Genomic DNA, 19,702 nt, shown 5'->3' on the forward strand with positions numbered 1-19,702 from the left:
TCCTTTCTTCTTGGTGAATTTCTGGAACTTCTTCACAAGCATAGCAAGCTCCTTTCCAATGTCTTCAGGATCATTAGAACTGCAGTCAGATTCTTCTTCAGATGAGGAAGCAACTTTTGCCTTCAAAGCGCGAGTTTGGCCATAGTTGGGACCATAGATATCTCTTTTCTCAGATAGCTGAAACTCATGTGTGTTGAGCCTCTCAAGTATGTTAGATGGATCAAGTGTCTTGAAGTCAGGGCATTCTTGAATCATCAGGGCTAGGGTGTCAAACGAGCTGTCAAGTGATCTTAGGAGTGTCTTGACGATTTCATGCTTGGTGATCTCAGTGGCGCCGAGAGCATGAAGCTCATTTGTGATGTCAGTGAGGCGATCAAATGTGAGCTGAACATTCTCATTGTCGTTTCTCTTGAAGCGGTTGAAGAGGTTGCGAAGGACATCGATCCTTTGATCTCACTGGGTTGAGATGCCTTCGTTGACCTTGGAGAGCCAGTCCTAGACTAGCTTCGACGTTTCTAGAGCAGTCACACGGCCATACTGTCCTTTGGTCAGATGACCACGGATGATGTTCTTGGCAGTAGAATCGAGTTGAATGAACTTCTTAACATGAGTTGCGGTGATGCCTTCACCAGCCTTGGGAACGCTATTCTCGATGACATACCAGAGGTCAACATCAATGGCTTCAAGATGCATACGCATCTTATTCTTCCAGTAGGGGTAATCAGTGCCATCGAAGACAGGGCACATAGTGGAGACTTTGATTATCCATGAAGTCGACATAGCTAAAACTCCAGGTGGTTAAACCGAATCATAGAGAACAAGGGAGTACCTTGCTCTGATACCAATTGAAAGTGCTAGTTATCGACTAGAGGGGGGTGAATAGGCAATTTTTATGAAAGTCTTCAAAACATGGAAGTTTCAAAGACAAACAATAGAAATGAACCTATTCACATGCAGCGGAAGCTAAACTACACTAGGCCAGCCATTGTCAAGTATTCAATGAAGTCAAAGCACGAAGACTATTAGCAGCTAGGCAGTATGGATCAGGATGGAAGATACTATGAAGCCAATCAGGACAAGTAGTCACACAGTGAAGTCAAACAGATAATGCGAGCAGTCAATGACTTCACAAAGACAAATTGTATGTAAAAAAGAAAGAAGAGATAGAACCAATTGCTTGGTGAAGACAATGGATTTGTTGGACCAGTTCCAGTTGTTGTGACAACTGTACGTCTGGTTAGGGAGGCTGAGATTCAACTCATAAGACCGTGTCTTCACATTATTCCCCTTGAGCTAAGGACACCCAGTCCCCACCCAATCACTCAGGTAAGTCTTCAAGGTAGACTTCCAAACCTTCACAGACTTCGTTCACCGGCGATCCATAATGACTCTTGGATGCTCAGAACGCGACACCTAACCGGCTGGAGGATTCATAGTCCTCAAGTGTAACAAGTCTTCAGATCACGCAGACAGAAAGAGTTCAGTGATGCCTAACACTCTTTGGCTCTAGGTGTTTAGGGGTTTGTCCTCGCAAGGATTTCTCTCTCAAAGGCTTCGGAGGTGGGTTGCTCTCAAATTACAAAAGCCGTGCACTAACTCTGAGCAGCCACCAATTTATGGTGTAGGGGGTGGGGTATTTATAGCCACTAGGCAACCCGACCTGATTTGTCCGAAATGACCCTGGGTCACTAAGGAACTGACATGTATTCCAATGGTCAGATTTCAAACACACGCGGCAGGTTGACTTGCGCTACAAGTAAAGCTGACTCATGCAGGTCTGGATAAGATATGCTCTCATTGTCTTCGCTCAAAGACTTAGGATTTGGTTGAGCATCACTGTAGTCACTCTGACTTTGTTCACTTGGACCCCATTTAACAATACGGTGGTTCCTATGACTCAACAAAGAACAAAATGAAACTATGAAACAACTATGTCTTCGCGCTCCAAATACTTCATGCGATGTCTTCTCATGTCACAGTCTTCAATGTGAATATCTTCACATACCACCATTATCTTCAATGTCTTCACACATATTTAGGGGTCATCTCTGGTAGGTAAACCGAATCAATGAGGGACTATTACCTGTGTTATCCTGCAATTCTCACAAACACATTAGTCCCTTAACCAGGTTTGTCGTCAATACTCCAAAACCAACTAGGGGTGGCACTAGATGCACTTACAGGTCGAGCCCAATAATTCTGCATTTTTGTTCCCTAAGCTTCGTTGAGTGTTTTTGGGCCTCGACCTTTCTGCGGTCCATTTCTTTTTTGGGTCTCGTCTATTTTTCTTTTGGGCCTCGGCCTTTTCTCAGTCAATTTCCTTAATTTCCAGCCTGTTATGTGAATATTATTTGGTAAATGGCCTTTTGGATGCCAAATACTACTAGGTCCCACTTCTCAGGTTCTAATTAACAATGACCCAGGTTTCAACTTCCACAATTTGAAACAATTATTTCATTGAGAACAGTAAACAGATGAAAAATATCAAAACACATGCGAATTAGCCAAAATACTACAAATATACTTCTTAGGTTGTCCTAGGTTAGAGCTCTTGTAATAGCACAATCTTTACATCGTTCATTTCACCAAGATATTATCATACTACAAATATACTTCTGACTTCTTCACTTCTAGGCTAGAGCTCTTGTAAATGTTCATAGAGGCTGAACGAAGTAGCATGACCTTGTTGAGCAGCAGATCATCAGCATCATCCCAGGTTGGATCAGCTCAGAAGAGCATCCCCGGTCGTCGCCATGACTTGAGCAGCAACATCCCAGGTTGATAACCAGATCCTGCAGTGAGCAGCAACAACTGATCCAACATTCCTGCAATAGCAATAGCAGATCCGATCAGCAACAGTACAACATATAGTATCAGCAACATTAACTACTCCAAATCAACAGTAACTACATCATATCAGATCAACAACTACTACAGCAGATCATATCAAATCAACAACTACTACTACAACAAGATCAACAGAGCATCCACTAATCACTATTAGCCCTAGTTGAGTATTTAAGTTGGCACATGACGAAGTAAACATTCGGTGAACATGGAATATCCAGGAGTTAAAGATTTAGCATGTAGTGAACATGGAATATTTCACATACACAACAACTCTAAAAATAGACAATGCATGCAATTCCCAGGACCAACGACACATAAACAACGACCTCCCCCATGAGCATCTCAGTATCACTTACATCATAGACTCCAAACAGAAAGCAACATGTACAACGGTGAGCATGTAAATCGGGACACACACCTATACTACTGTACAACATCTAGCCACCGTGGCAGAGGCCATGCTGCATGTGTGCCTCCCTTGTGAGTAGGACTGCATCAGTACAATTGTACAGTGGAAAAGGATTAGAACTAAACAACAATTATTAGTATAACAGAAGGCAGAGACTGTACTGTGCTCTATGCAATTTTATCAGTAAAAGCTGAAGTTATAGAACAAAATTTAACAGTATAAACAGGTAGAGACCGTGCAAGTTCATCAGTATAAGCTAGATATATAAACAACATTTAACTTTATAAACAAAAGGCAAAGACTATACTGCAGAAGGGCATCACTATAAACTGAATACATAAACAAAATTTAATAGTATAGATAAAATGCAAACTGTACTGAGTGTAGTACTATTGTGCTAATTTTTCCAAGATTCAACCACTAGCCAGGAACGTCCATGCCCACCATTTTGACCGCATTTTGAAACGGGCATAAAAAATAAAAAAAAAAATTGGAAAACCTTCGCATTGTGTCATTATATGTGACCAAGTTACCAGGAAAAATAATAAACTTGTAAGACGGCAATTTTTTTTAAAAAGTTGTTCTCAAAAAAGAGCTATCACGCGTGAAGATGCATGGCTTTTAAGCCAATGATCAATCTTATGACCACATTCATGGCATAGTTTGTTCAAATGATCTCATATTGTGCATAAGGGTGCATCTTGGGATGGCAAACAATGTTGCCAAAGGAAGCTTTCATTTTCTTTGCATGAAAAATTCATTTTTTATTTTTCGAGTGCCCAAAATGAGTTTTTTTGTGAATGACCTACCATATATTTGTTGCAATATTGGACCAAATCATTTTTATAAAATAAGACGCCATATTTAATGCACAATTTTCCAAATGGTTGGGTGTCCAAAGTTCCGATCCACCTCTCGTGAAAAAGACAAATATCCACCGATTTAGTAGGAAGCGAGTCAAATTTCAACTGCAGCTGCCTCATAGTTTGCTCTTTATTTTTTTCCAAAAATCATTTCTAGGTACATAAGTATCTATTTAATCAGAGAAACATCAAAAGTTTTCCAAGATTCAACCACTAGCTTGGAACGGTCAAGCCCGCCATTTTGACCGCATTTTGAAACGGGCATAAAAAATTAAAAAAAATTGGAAAACCTTCACATTGTGTCATTATATGTGACCAAGTTTCCAGAAAAAATAATGAACTTGTAATACGACAATTCTTTTGAAAAAGTGTTCTTAGAAATGAGCTATCATGTGTGAAGATTCATGGCTTTCAAGCCAAATGATCAATCTTATGGCCATATTCATGGCATAGTTTGTTCAAATGATCTCATATTGTGCACAAGGGTGCATCTTGGAATTCCAAACAATGCTTCCTAAGGGAGTTTTCATTTTCTTTGCACAGAAAATTCATTTTCCATTTTTTGAGTGCCCGAAATGAGTTTTTTTTGTGAAGGACCTACCATATATTTGTTGCAAAATTGGACCAAATAAATTTTCTAAAATACTAGGCCATATTTAATGCACAATTGACAAAATGGTTGGGTGTCAAAAGTTTTGATCCACCTCTGGTGAAAAAGACAAATTTCCGCCGATTCAGTAGGAAGCGGCTCAAATTTGAACTGCAGCTGCCTTATAGTTTGCTCTTTATTTTTTCCAAAAATCATTTCTAGATACATAAGTATATATTTAATCAGAAATACATGGTTTGGTGGCGACATGTTGAGGTTTGGACGGTGCCCGAGGGCCCCAACTCCAGTGCGTGTAAACTCGCATGAACGTCGCGTGGTCACCGCGTGACCGTGGCATTGCCCTATCTAGTGGGTTCCCTTAGGAAAATGACAATAGAAGAATCTAACAAGGAGACCGAACTATGCTCAAACGTGAATTAGCAGCCAAGTGTTTGATTAGCGGTACGGGAAATGCACATGGCCAATGGGCGTGAGTTTTGGCTAAGAATGATCATCTACTAAGAATATTGTCGTCACAAATTTTCACCTCAAGTGGAGGAGCTTAGGTGGCATTTGCTTTGCAACGTACCACGTTGGACAAAATATGAATGTTGAAGCTAGACTCAAATGAATGAATGTATTGATCTAAAATTTGGAGGAGGATGATAATTTTGGCATGTGAAGCCACTTTAAAAATTTCATACCATTTGGATACATAAAAATGGCACTTCCTTCATAGTGCTCTCCATTGAATAGAAAATTAGAAAAAATGCGAACGGAAATTGGCTAGAATAAATGAGCTAAAATTTGGTGGAGGGAGGTTCTATGGCAGGGTTATGTCATGGTAAATTTTCAGCAATTATAAATTAACATAAATAATAGTTGCTTCACAAACTGGAAATATCACTAGAAACAAAGATTGGATGTTGAGCTCACATGTATTGTTAGATGGGGCTCAAATTTCATGGAGAGCTATGATTTGGGAATATAGAAGATGTGGCAAAAATTCAGCTCATTAGGATATGCCTAGCTAGTACTTCCTTCACAACAGTTCGAGCTGAACAAAAACTTTGGAAATTTGCCGAGGAAGATTTACCAGGCAAATGGAGTTGAATATTGTCATGAAGCAATGATTTGGATAGTAAAGAATGCCCAATTTTTTTGGTAATTTTAGGAATGACAGAAATATAGGTTGCTTCACAACCTAGGGCAAAAATTGACACATGGACATGACACATAGGCAAAACTGATGAGGTGGCGCCTTGTCATAGCAATCCACCACAATTACAAGGTTATGACCATCTATATTGGTCGTGATCAGCTAGAAATCAGGCAACATACTAGTGCTGTCTGCTTCATGACCATTTCGTGTAAGGAAATTACGACCTTTCTGACCAAAATGGTCATTATAGTTTATGGTTTGGAGCCCCCCGAACAGCTTTTGACCAATTGGTCTCAAATGGTCATAGATTTATGACCAGTTCTTCCGGGGTCACCGACAGAAGGTCACAAGTTGACATATTTCTTGTAGTGGGGTTGATGCACGTTCTTGTCCTTGTTTCTCTGGTAGAAATCTTGGGGAACTCTTTGTAGTTCTTTGTGTGGATTGAGTATTATGAATATGAATATGCTTTGGTGTTATTTTAGTACGAACTCTAGGATAGATCAAATGGAAACAATAGCTTTGTGTTATTTTAGTACGAACTCTTGAATAGATCGATTGGAAAGAATAGCTTTGAGGTGGCTTTGTACCCTACAAACAATTCCTATCTTTTGTTCTCCACTAATAGGAACTCAGGAGTTATTCTTCGTTACACATTGAGGGATAATCATATGATCCAACTATGTTAGCACTGTTGAGAGATTGCACTAGCGAAAGTATGGACCCAAGGCCTTGTTTTTAAGCATTGAAACACCGTTTTTGTGCCTGTTCACTATTTTCTACCTTTCTATTTTTATTTATTTAGATTATAAAAATATATTTCTACCATCCATATTACACTTTTATCACCGTCTCTTTGCCGCACTAGTGCACCTATTCAATTTTCCATTATATTGGGTGTGTTGGGGACACAAGAGATTTCTTGTATTTGGTTGTAGGGTCATTTGAGAGAGACCATCTTCATCCTACACCTCTCATAGATTGATAAACCTTAGGTCATCCACTTGAGGGATAATTGCTATTCTCCTATAAAACTCTATGCTTGGAGGCCCAAGACGTGTCTACAAGAATAAAGTTGCGTAGTAGACATCAAGCTCTTGTCTGGTGCCTCTGTTGGGGAGGTGAGTGCTTGAAGGTATATCTTTAGATCTTGCAATTGGATCTTTTAGTTTCTTTTTTTATCACTAGTTTGGTTTATAAAAAGAAAACTACAAAAAAATGGAATCGAGGTTGCATCATATTATGGATCATCTTTATAATATCTTTCTTGAAAATGATGGATCGGAAAATTGTGCTCAAATGTTACAAGAACATAAATAAAGTAAAGAACCAATCATGGAGCGGTATACCTTTTGATCGAACTCTTTACCATTGTCGTCGGGGCCCAGATGACTTTTGGTTGGCATTGGCATCGTGTATCCTTTGCAGTCTTGCATTCCAGGCAATCTTTGATGTATTTTTCTTGTGATATGTAGATGGCATTGCTCTGCTGACGGATTTGAAGACAGAGGAAGAACTTCAGCTCACCCATCATGGACATCTTATATTGCTCTTGCATCATATGTCCAAACTCATCACTGTATTTCTTGTCAGTGATGCCGAAGATAATGTCATCCACATAGATTTGGCACACAAACAGTTCACCATCATATGTCTTCGTGAAGAGTGTGGGATCCAGGGAACCAGGTATGAAGCCTTTGCTCTTCAGGAAGTCTTTGAGTGTGTCATACCAAGCGCGAGGGGCTTGTTTGAGGCCATACAGTGCCTTGTTGAGCTTGTATACCATGTCAGGATGCTTTGGGTCTTCAAAACCTGGTGGTTGAGCAACATACACTTCTTCTTCAATCTTGCCATTGAGAAAGGCACTCTTTACATCCATTTGATACAGAAGGGTGTTTTGATGGTTGGCATAGGCTAGTAGGATTCTAATGGCTTCAATCCTAGCCACCGGAGCAAATGTTTGATCGAAGCCAATCCCTTCTACTTGAGTGTAACCTTGAGTAACTAGACGAGCCTTGTTTCTGATGACTTGGCCATGCTCATCTTCTTTGTTGCGATAGATCCATTTGGTGCCTATGATGTTGTGCTTGTGAGGATCAGGACGCTTTACTAGTTCCCAAACATTGTTAAGCTCAAACTGTTGAAGCTCTTGTTGCACAGCTTGAATCACATCAGGTTCCATGAAGGCTTCAACAACTTTCTTGGGCTCAGATATAGAGACAAATGCAAACTGTCCATGGAAATTTCCTAGCTGTGTTGCTCCTGAATGAGTGAGTGGACCAGACGCATTGATGCTATCGATTATCTTCTCAATCTGTACTTCATTTGCAACATGAGCATGAACTAGACGAAGATTTTGCTCTTGCTGATCATTGTCTTCATCTTCAGCATTAACTTCAGGCCGAGCAGTGTCTTCAGGTTGATTAGGGGCAGAAATGATGATTTCTTCTTCAGCCTGTGCCTTTGAAGGTATGATTTCTCCAGTACCCATAAGCTTGATAGATTCACTTGGTAAGACTTCATCTAGCACATTTGGCAGGTGCTCTCTTTGTGAGCCGTTAGTCTCATCGAACCGCACATCCACAGTTTCAACCACTTTATATTGAAAGAGGGTGAAGACTCTATAGGAGTACGAATCCTTTTTTTAGCCAAGCATAAAACCTTCATAAGCTTTCGGTGCAAAATTTGAAGTGTGATGTGGATCCTTGATGCAGCACCTAGCACCAAATACTCTTAAGTAACTGACGTTTGGCTTCTTACCAGTTAGTAGCTCATATGATGTCCTATTTAGAAGCTTGTGAAGATAAACATGGTTGATGACATGGCATGCAGTATCAATGGCTTTAGGCCATAACTTTCTTGAAGTCTTGTACTCATCAATCATCATTCGTGACATCTCAATGAGGGTTCTGTTCTTGCGCTCAACGATGCCATTCTTCTGAGGTTTGTATGGAGCCGAGAACTCACGAGTGATGCCCAATGTATCAAGATAAGTGTCGATGCTGGTGTTCTTGAATTCTGTGCCGTTGTCCCTTTTGATGTGCTTGATCTTGATGCCATAGTTCGTCATGGCACGGTTGGCGAATCGTCTGAAGACATCCTGCACTTCATTCTTATAGAGGATTATGTGCACCCATGTATATCTTGAGTAATCATCAACAATGACGAAGCCATAGAGGCAAGAAATGGTAGTAAGTGTAGAGTAGTGAGTAGGGCCAAATAAGTCCATGTGAGGCAGCTCGAAGGGACGAGATGTCGTCATGATTGTCTTCGAGGGATGCTTGGCCCTAGTCATCTTTCCAGCTTTGCAGGCACCACATAGATGATCCTTCTTGAACTTGATGCCCTCGATGCCTACGACATGCTTCTTCTTCGCGAGAGTGTACAAGTTCCTCATGCTGGTATGCCCTAGCCTCCAATGCCAGAGCCAGCACTCTGAAGCTTTTGCTAGAAGACATACAGCTAACTATGGTCCTGCTGAGAAATCTACCATATATAGATCGTCTTTTCGGTACCCTTCAAAGACTAGAGATTTGTCAGATTCCATAAGCACAAGGCAACGATATTTTCCATATATCACAATCATGTTCAGATCACAAAGCATTGAGACAGACATTAAGTTGATACTAAGGGATTCAACAAGCATCACTTTATCCATGTGCTAATCCCTTGTGATTGCAACTCTACCTAGACCTAATACCTTGCTTTTACCAGTGTCTGCAAACGTGATGTGACTCTTCTCAAATGGACGTAGGGTTGAATCCATAAGAAGACTTCGATCACCAGTCATTTGGTTTGTGCATCCACTATCCATGATCCACTCAGAAGACTTTAGTGTCGTACCCATGGCACCTCGTGCCATGAAGCAGTAGGTGGGAGCAGAGTCATCCTCATCATCAGCATCAGCGTTGGTGACGAGGCCATTGTCTTCAGTGTTGAAGATGGAGTTGGCGACATAGGCTAAAGCTAGAGCCAAGCTTGCCACGCCTGAATCCGACTCCTTCTCAGACTCCACCTCCGCCACCTCAGAAGCAGATTCCTCCTCTGAATCCATCTCCTTGCCAACAAACGCACGAGCCTTGCTTGATGAGCTCTTCTTGTATAATGAAGACTTGGATGAAGATTTTGATGAATACTTTGAGGATCTCTTCTTCTTCTTCTTGTCATCATAATCATATTCTTTGCTCTTCTTCTTCTTCTTTGTCTCATTGTCCCATTGAGGACACTCAAAGATGTAGTGACCAGGTTTCTTGCATTTGTGGCATGTTCTCTTCTTGTAGTTACGAGAGGAAGCTTCATCATTTCTTGAGCTGGATCTTGAAGACTTTCTGAACCCTTTCCTCTTGGAGAACTTTTGGAACTTCATGAACATAGCTAGCTCCCCCCCAATGTCTTCAGGATCACCAGAACTTCAGTCAGATTCTTGTTCATATGAGGAAACAACCTTTGCCTTCAAAGCATGAGTTTGGCCATAGTTGGGACCATAGATATCTCTTTTCTCAGATAACTAGAACTAATGTGTGTTGAGCCTCTCAAGTGTGTCAGACGGATCGAGTGTCTTGAAGTCAGGACGTTCTTGAATCATCAGGGCCAGGGTGTCGAATGAGCTGTCAAGTGATCTCAGAAGCTTCTTGGTGATTTCATGCTTGGTGATATCAGTGATGCCAAGTGTGCGGAGCTCATTTGTGATATCAGTGAGGTGATCAAATGTGAGTTGGACATTCACATTGTCGATTCTCTTGAAGCGGTTGAAGAGGTTGTGAAAACATCAATCCTTGAGTCTCTCTGAGTTGAGACGCCTTCGTTGACCTTGGAGAGCCAGTCCTAGACTAGCTTCACAATTTCCAGTGCACTCACACGGGCGTAGTGTCCTTTGGTTAGGAGACCACAAATGATGTTCTTGGCGGCCGAGTCCAGTTGAATGAACCTCTTGACATCAGCAGCGGTGACACCATCACCGACCTTGGGAACGCCGTTCTTGACGACATACCACAGGTCGACGTCAATGGCTTCAAGATGCATACGCATCTTATTCTTCCAGTAGGGGTAATCAGTGCCATCGAAGACGGGGCACGTAGCGGAGACCTTGATTATCCCTGCAGTTGACATAGCTAAACTCCAGGTGGTTAAACCGAATCACACAGAACAAGGGAGCACCTTGCTCTGATAGCAATTGAAAGTGCTAGTTATCGACTAGAGGGCAAGTGAATAGGCGATTTTTATGGAAGTCCTCAAAAACATGAGGTATTTAGGATAAACAATAGAAATGAACCTATTGATATGCAGCGGGAGGTAGACTACACTAGACAAGCCATAGTCAAGATTGCAATGAAGTGAAAGCACGAAGACTACGAGCAACTAGGTAGTAAGGATCAGGATGGAAGACAATATGAAGCCAAATAGTAAACAGTCTTCACTCACTGAAGTCAATTAGATCATGCAGGCAAACAATGACTTCATGAAGACAAACTGTAAAGTAAAGGAAAGTGAAGGATAGAACCAGTTGCTTGGTGAAGACAGGGATTTGGTAGACTAGTTCCAGTTGCTCTGACAACTGGACATCTGGTTAGGGAGGCTGAGATTCAACTTAGAAGACCGCGTCTTCACCTTATTCCCCTTGAGCTAAGGACACCCAGTCCTCACCCAATCACTCTGGTAATTCTTCAAGGTAGACTTCCAAACCTTCACAAACTTCGTTCACTCGCAATCCACAATGACTCTTGGATGCTCAGAACGCGACACCTAACCGGCTGGAGGATTCACAGTCCTCAAGTGTAACAAGTCTTCAGGTCACGCAAACAGAAAGACTTCAGTGATGCCTAACACTCTTTGGCTCTGGGTGTTTATGGCTTTGTCCTCGCAAGGATCTCTCTCTCAAATGGTTCGGAGGTGGGTTGCTCTCAAACGACAAAAGCCGTGCACTAACTCTGAGCAGCCACCAATTTATGGTGTAGGGGTGGGCTATTTATAGCTAGGAGGCAACCTGACCTGATTTGTCTGAAATGACCCTGGGTCACTAAGGAACTGACACGTGTCCAATGATCAGATTTCAAACACACGCGACATCTTGACATGGGCTACAAGTAAAGCTGACTCATCCAGCTCTGGATAAGATTTGCTCTCATTGTCTTCGCTCGAAGACATAGGATTTGGTTGAGCATCACATCAGTCACTTTGACTTTGTTCACTTGGACCTCACTTAATAGTACGGTGGTTCCTATGACTCAATAAAGAAGAAAAGGAAACTACGAAACAACTATGTCTTCGCACTCCATAATCTTCATGGGAATGTCTTCTCATGTCATAATCTTCACTGTGAATATCTTCACAGACCACCATTGTCTTCAATGTATTCACACATTTTTAGGGGTCATCTCTGGTAGGTAAACCGAATCAATATGGGACTACTACCTGTGTTATCCTGCAATTCTCACAAACACATTAGTCCATCAACCAAGTTTGTCGTCAATACTCCAAAACCAACTAAGGGTGGCACTAGATGCACTTACACTCTCTATCTTCTGCAGTGGTCGGGCATTGAGTCTGACTCAACATCACACCTTGTAACACAGGTAAGAACCCTTTCTTTGACTAATCCATTTTGAACTTCTTCAAAACTTTGTCAAGGTATGTGCTTTGTGAAAGTCCAATTAAGCGTCTTGATCTATCTCTATAGATCTTGATGCCCAATATATATGCAGCTTCACCGAGGTCTTTCATTGAAAAATTCTTATTCAAGTATCCTTTTATGCTATTCAGAAATTCAGTATCATTTCCAATCAACAATATGTCATCCACATATAATATGAGAAATGCTATGGAGCTCCCACTCACTTTCTTGTTAATACAGGCTTCTCCAAAAGTCTGTATAAAACCATATGCTTTGATCACACTATTAAAGTGTATATTCCAACTCCGAGAGGCTTGCACCAGTCCATAAATGGATCACTGGAGCTTGCACACTTTGTTAGCACCTTTAGGATCGACAAAACCTTCCGGTTGCATCATATACAACTCTTCTTTGAGATATCCATTAATGAATGCAGTTTTGACATCCATTTGCCAAAATTCATAATCATAAAATGTGGCAATTGCTAACATGATTTGGACAGACTTAAGCATCACTACGGGTGAGAAGGTCTCATCATAGTAAGCTCCTTGAACTTGCAGAAAACCTTTTGCAACAAGTCGACCTTTGAAGACAGTAACATTACCGTCAGCGTCAGTCTTCTTCATGAAGATCCATTTATTCTCTATTAAATTCCTATCATCGGGCAAGTCAACCAAAGTCCACACTTTGTTCTCATACATGGATCCCATCTCAGATTTCATGGCCTCAAGCCATTCAGTTCGTAGGTTCGTCATGGTCAAGTAACATGACCTCCAGAATAGGATTACCATACCACTCTGGTGCGGATCTTACTCTGGTTGACCTACGAGGTTCGGTAGTAACTTGATCAGAAGTTTCATGATCATCATCATTAGCTTCCTCACTAATTGGTGTAGGAATCACTGGAACTGATTTCTGTGATGAACTACTTTCCAATAAGGGAGAAGGTACAATTACCTCATCAAGTTCTACTTTCCTCCCACTCACTTCTTTCGAGAGAAACTCCTTCTCTAGAAAAGATCCATTCTTAGCAACGAATATCTTGCCTTCGGATCTGTGATAGAAGGTGTACCCAACAGTAGCCTTTGGGTATCCTATGAAGACATATTTCTCAGATTTGGGTTCGAGCTTATCAGGTTCAAGCTTTTTCACATAAGCATCGCAACCCCAAACTTTAAGAAACAACAACTTGAGTTTCTTGCCAAACCACAGTTCATATAGTGTCGTCTCAACTGATTTCAATGGTGCCCTATTTAACATGAATGCAGTCGTCTCTAAAGCATAACCCCAAAACAATAGCGGTAAATTAGTAAGAGACATCATAGTGTCGGTGTTCTGGGAATGGGGGTCCCCAGACTTGCCTGCCTACGGCCCACGGCATGGCTAAGCCAGCAGGCCGTATGACCCATATTCACCAACAAAGCATCCAAGACCCTCGCGAGGCGGACGGCGCAAGACCTCCTGTGGAGTAGCCTAGCCAGGCAGGCTCACGAGGAGCGGAGATATCAAGGTGGGGCAAACCTCGCGAGGCCCTCGTGATGTGAGCCATGACGCATGACACCAGGCGCGCGCCAGGCGGGCGCCAGTGCGCGCAGCGTCCTTGTTTCCACTTTGGTGCTAAGGAGGCCAGCGTAGGCGAATAGTACCAAGGCATCAGGCAAAGGTTGCTATATCGGTGCAACAAGACAAAGACCAGAAGGACGGCAAGACGGAGGTTATTCGTGGAGCCCAAGATGGCGTCACCACCAGAGCTTTTCGTAGGCGAAGATCACTTTTGTCAGGATAGCTTGTACTAGCTGTCCCCCTTCAAATTGGCCTGCCGTTGTTGGCTCCCTTCCCGCTCGATATTTGGGAAGAGGACCAAGGCCTATATAAGTAGAGCTAGCCACCATAGTACGGGAATCTCATCTTAGCCTGATCCAACCTGATCGATAGCCTAATCGCAAGAACACCTCAACCTCAGGAGGTGTTCTTCCCTTGTACTGTTCATAATCAGCCCTAGAGGCAATCCACCACCACCACACTGGAGTGGGGTATTACACCACAACGGTGGCCCAAACCTTTATAAACCTCGTGTCTTTCTGTGTTGCGAGTTCTTCGAGTTCGTCCACGAGATCTTAGCGAGCTAGGGCGTAGATTGGTGGGAAGGAAAGACTTCGCGCGCACCCCAGTGTTCGAGCCTTCAGGGTTTGCCGGAACCCCACATCTGACATTTGGCGCGCCAGGTAGGGGTGCGCCGTAGCTCCCCTTCCATCAGTTCGTTGCTCCGTCGCTCCATCGTCTCCATGGCAGACGCTCGCCGTGCTCGAGCTGAGCAGCGAGCTGCCCTCACGCCTGCGTCGCTCAGACGGCTCCTGTCGGCGAGCCACATTGCCGTTCTCCGTATCCCTCCACCAACGCTGCCATCGGCCCGACGGGGAACGAGCAGCAGGCGTCCTTGTAGCATCCTTCAGTACGGCAGGACAGCCGCACCGCCACTCCCTCGCTAACCCCAGCTGGTTCTTCGTCTCACGCGCACCGTGCTCCCATGGAGGCGCGGGCCGCGCTCCTCGCGGTGAACGAGCTCCTGCGCTACCACCCCGTCAACGACCTCTACGAGGAGTGGCTTGACCGGGCTCTCCGGCGCTGCCCCACTCTCTGCCTCCCCCTCAACCAGCCGCGGGCGATGGGGCTCATGGCATGCCTCCACCACCTCAGCCCCAAGACGGCATCTTGGCACCAAGGCGCGCAGCTCCGCAGCGTGATGTGCCGTGCCCGGCGACCGCGCGTGAAGATAGAAGCTGCCAAGAAATTCTGCGGGCGCGAGAAGCTGCACATGCGCTCCCCGCGCCACCTCGTCAAGACTGCGCACCGCCCGCAGCGGTGCAGCGCGGACCTGGTCAAGACCAATCTTCACCTCCGAAGCGGGCCTCGGCAACCACGGCTGGCTGCCGCGCCTTCACCCTCGAGCTGCGTAGCATCGCCTGGCCGTGCAAGTTCAAGCCGGATCTGCCTCCTCGCTACAACGGTACCACCGACCCCGCAGAGTTCCTGCAGCTCTATGAGCTGAGCATCGAAGCGGCCAATGGAGACGAAAAGGTCGTCGTGAAATGTTTTCCCATGGATCTCAAGGATGGAGCTCGCTCCTGGCTCCTGAGCCTGCAACACGGCTCGAACTCCTCCTGGGATGAGATGCACGACCGCTTTGTCGCCAACTTCCAGGGAACTCGCGACCGCCCACCGGCCGCGGGTGATCTACGCCGCATCAGGCAGCAACCAAGAGAGACCATCCAGAAGTACATCCAGCGCTTCAACAACACCCGCCTCAAGATCCCCAAGGTCACGGACGAGGCCATCATCTCCGTGTTCTCCGACGGCGTTCGTGACGTCAAGATGAAGGAAGAGCTCGCCATCCACGACTAGCTCTGCACATCTCAGGAGTTGTTCAACCTGGCGACCAAGTGCGCAAGAGCTAAGGAGGGGCGCCTCTCTCTCCTTGAGCTGCCAGTCGCGGGCGTGGAGGAGAAGAAGGCCAAGGCCAAGGACGTGAAGCGCAAGGAGGCAGCTGTGCTCACAGCGGAGCCCGACATCAAGCGGGGCATAGATCAGCCCGAGTCATCCAAGAATGACCGACCGTTCTGCGCCTTCCACAACCTAAAGACCCACAACACAAGCGACTGTCAAGAGCTCAGAGCCATACAAGACGGACGCTATGGTCGACGCCCCGAGCGCAACGACCGGGGCTACGGCCGCGGAGGATGACATGGAGGCGGACGCTGAGACAACCGTGGCCCGCGCTAGGAGTGGTGTGACCGACCTCGTGAGGACCGCTGGCAGGACCAGACTCGCGAGGGCGCCTGGAGGGACCCACCGCATGAAGATTGCCCCCAAGGCAACGCCGGTCTTCCCCCGCAGCCGCCACCAAGAAGGAACGACAACCACCACCAGGACGAGGGGGCTGGGGGCTTCGAGGAGCCGCGTGCGATCACGTGCATCTTGGGCGGCGCCCAGGCCCCAGCCTCTCAGCGCACCTTCAAACAGTTCGCTCGCGAGGTGAACGCGGCGCTCCCTGATATGTATTCAACGTATCTATAATTTTTCATTGCTCCATGCTATATTATCAACTATTTTGGACATTATTGGGCTTTATTATCCACTTTTATATTATTTTGGGACTAACCTATTAACCGGAGGCCCAGCCCAGAATTGTTGTTTTTTTTGCCTATTTTAGGGTTTCGAAGAAAAGGAATATCAAACGGAGTCCAAACGGAATGAAACCTTCGGGAACGTGATTTTCTCAACAAACAAGACCCGGGAGACTTGGACCCTACGTCAAGACACAAAAGAGGAGGCCACGAGGTAGGGGGGGGCGCCTACCCCCGCCCCCAAGGCGCGCCCTCCACCCTCGTGGGCCCCCTGTTGCTCCACCGACGTACTCCTTCCTTCTATATATACCTATGTACCCCAAAAGATCAGATACGGAGCCAAAACCTAATTCCACCATCGCAACTTTCTATATCCATGAGATCCCATCTTGGGGCCTGTTCCGGAGCTCCGCCGGAGGGGGCATCGATCCCATCTTGGGGCCTGTTCCGGAGTTCCGGAGCTCCGCCTGTTGGTTGCGAGGATTTATTTGTTTTGTGCAGGTACGAGGGACTCGCGCGTAGACTCCTACTAGATTGATACCTTGGTTTTCAAGAACTGAGGGAAATACTTACGCTACTTTGCTGCATCATCCCTTCCTCTTCGGGGAAAACCAACACAGTGCTCAAGAGGTAGAACACCCCAAACTCGAGGCCACGCGCCCGCTCAGGTGGTCCCAATGCACCATCACTTTCAACTCAGCAGATCAGCTCAAGTGCGCAGCCACCACTGGCGGCCTCCCTATGCTGTGTTCCCTAGTCATCAACAATGTGCAGGTCACCAAGACCCTCATCGACGGCGGCGCAGGGCTCAACGTCCTTTCCGTCGATATGTTCGACAACCTCCAAGTGCCTTATGAACAGCTCGAGCCCACCAAACCTTTCTCAGGAGTGACCAACGGCTCCACCACACCGATAGGGCAGGTCTGCCTGCCTGTCACCTTCAGAGAGCGCAAGAACTACCGCACCGAACTCATCGACTTCAATGTCGCGCACATCTGCCTGCCGTACAATGCCATCCTCGGGTATCCAGCCCTGGCCAAGTTCATGGCAGTAACTCATCATGGCTACAACGTTCTCAAGATGCCAGGAAGCGGAGGAATCATCACGATCCCGTGTGAAGAGAGGGATGCGGTGTGCTCCCTTGATCGCTCCTTTCAAGCCGGAGCAATCGACGACCCCGATAGCAGAAATGAAGGCCCTTTGGAGGGCATCCCCAAAAAGAAGCAGCCGCGCCGTGCAGGACCTCAGGAGGATGGCGTTGCGGCAGGAGCCTTGTCAGGACCAGCGCCCGCTCCAGGGGCGACTCCCTCCATCGCATAGGAAGGCACGCCCGGCGCGCTCCTCAGGCAGGGCTCGGGGGCTCTCTTCTAGAGGGCCTCAGGCCTTGCCAACCTCACGAGGGAGGCGCTTGGGCACCACTTGGAGGCGTGCTTCATGGAACGTGACCCTCAGGAGAGCACAGGGCAAGGAGTGCCCACCACTCAGGAGTTCATCACCACGACCACCCATGAACTGCAAGAAGCAAGAGCCATGAGCGGCGACAGCCGCCCACGAGGCGCAGCTCCGCATCCTGGCGAGGATGCTGGGCTGCGTGTCTGCATCGATGTCCCAGGACTCAACAGGGCCGCATCTTAGGAGCGTTTCTGGCCTTCCCGTGTGGGCCGCTGTGAGGGCCCGCCGCACAGCTACATTCGTATGCCCTTTGGCTTGCCGAGCGTGGCGTCGTCCTATCAGCACAACATGCGGCGTGTCCTGGCGGCTCAGGAAGCCAGGTACCACGCTGTTCTGGAGGAGATGGAGGCGGTCTTCAGGGAACCTCCCGAGCCCCCAGAGCCTCTCGAGGCTCAGGGTTCTGGCAGCTCATGAGGAGTCATCTCTTCAACGTGCGCCTCGAGTGGGGCAACCCGCAGCATCAAGAACTCCCTCAGGAGCATCGCCCCCGTTATCTTGGCCGCCCTCGCATTGCCCGGCTTCAGGTCGGTCATCATCTGCCCCAACACTAACGATGCCCGCTTGTCGACAAGCTCTGCCTTGCGCCACCCCTTGCCTTGCCGCAGTGCCTCCATCGACAACACCAGACACGGATGGGCGTGCTTGGCGTCCATCATGACCCACTTGGATCGAATGTTGTCGGCTCTCTTCCTGGTGCTCGAGATCGAGTTGGCCTTGCCGCAGGTGACAAAATTAGCGCATCCGGAGGCGTGTTCGCCGCTGACGCGGAGGAAGAAGAAATGGCGCAGGAGCGCCACAGACGGCATCACGCCCAGGTATGCCACACAGTAGTAGGCAAAGATGGACAGGAGGAGGACAAAGTTGGAATGGAGGTGCAACGCCTGCAACTCGTAGTGGCCGAGGACTTCATAAAAGAAATCAGAGAAGGGAGGAACCAACCCAACAGCGACGCTGCTCGAGAAGAAGGGAAGAAGGTGCTCCCCTCAGGCTCCGGCTCGTCGGACGCAAGTCGGAGCTCCGTCTCCCCCCACTCTTTGCTCTCTCCCGCTGTCAGCACGCGCACGGAGGCGAGGCTCTTCTCTGTGACGGTGTGCGCCTCAAGAGCGGGCTCGTACCAAGCCGGTGCCGAGGAAGTCTTGACCTTGCGCGACGCTATGAGCGGTAGTTGCAGAGCAAGGCTGGGACAGATCTGGAGGTAGTGGCGGCGAAGAGCGAGAAAGGGGATCTGGACTGAGGCAAGGAAGAAGCAACAAAGTCAAGTGCTGCCTGCGCTAGCCTTTTGTCAGGTCAAGCAGTTGCTGATGCAGCATGGGGAAGCAGAGACGCCCACGTCCAATCAACCGCCACGCATCAACCAACGCCATAGGCTTTGGGGGCCCGCGGTGCTCCGTACTTGGCCCTTGGCTTCGCCGCGAAGCCAAGCCCGAGCGCACCTTGGGCCTGGGGGCTACTGTCAGTGTTTTGGGAACGTGGGTCCCCAGACTTGCCTGCCTGCGACCCATGGCGTGGCTAAACTAGCAGGCCGTACGGCCCATCTTCACCAACAAAGCATCCAAGACCCTCGCGAGGCGGATGACGCAAGACCTCCTCTGGAGTAGCCTAGCCAGGCAGGCTCACAAGGAGTGGAGATATCAAGGCGGGGC

Source organism: Triticum urartu, chromosome 2 (assembly GCF_003073215.2).
Source record: "Triticum urartu cultivar G1812 chromosome 2, Tu2.1, whole genome shotgun sequence".
NCBI lineage: Eukaryota > Viridiplantae > Streptophyta > Magnoliopsida > Poales > Poaceae > Triticum > Triticum urartu.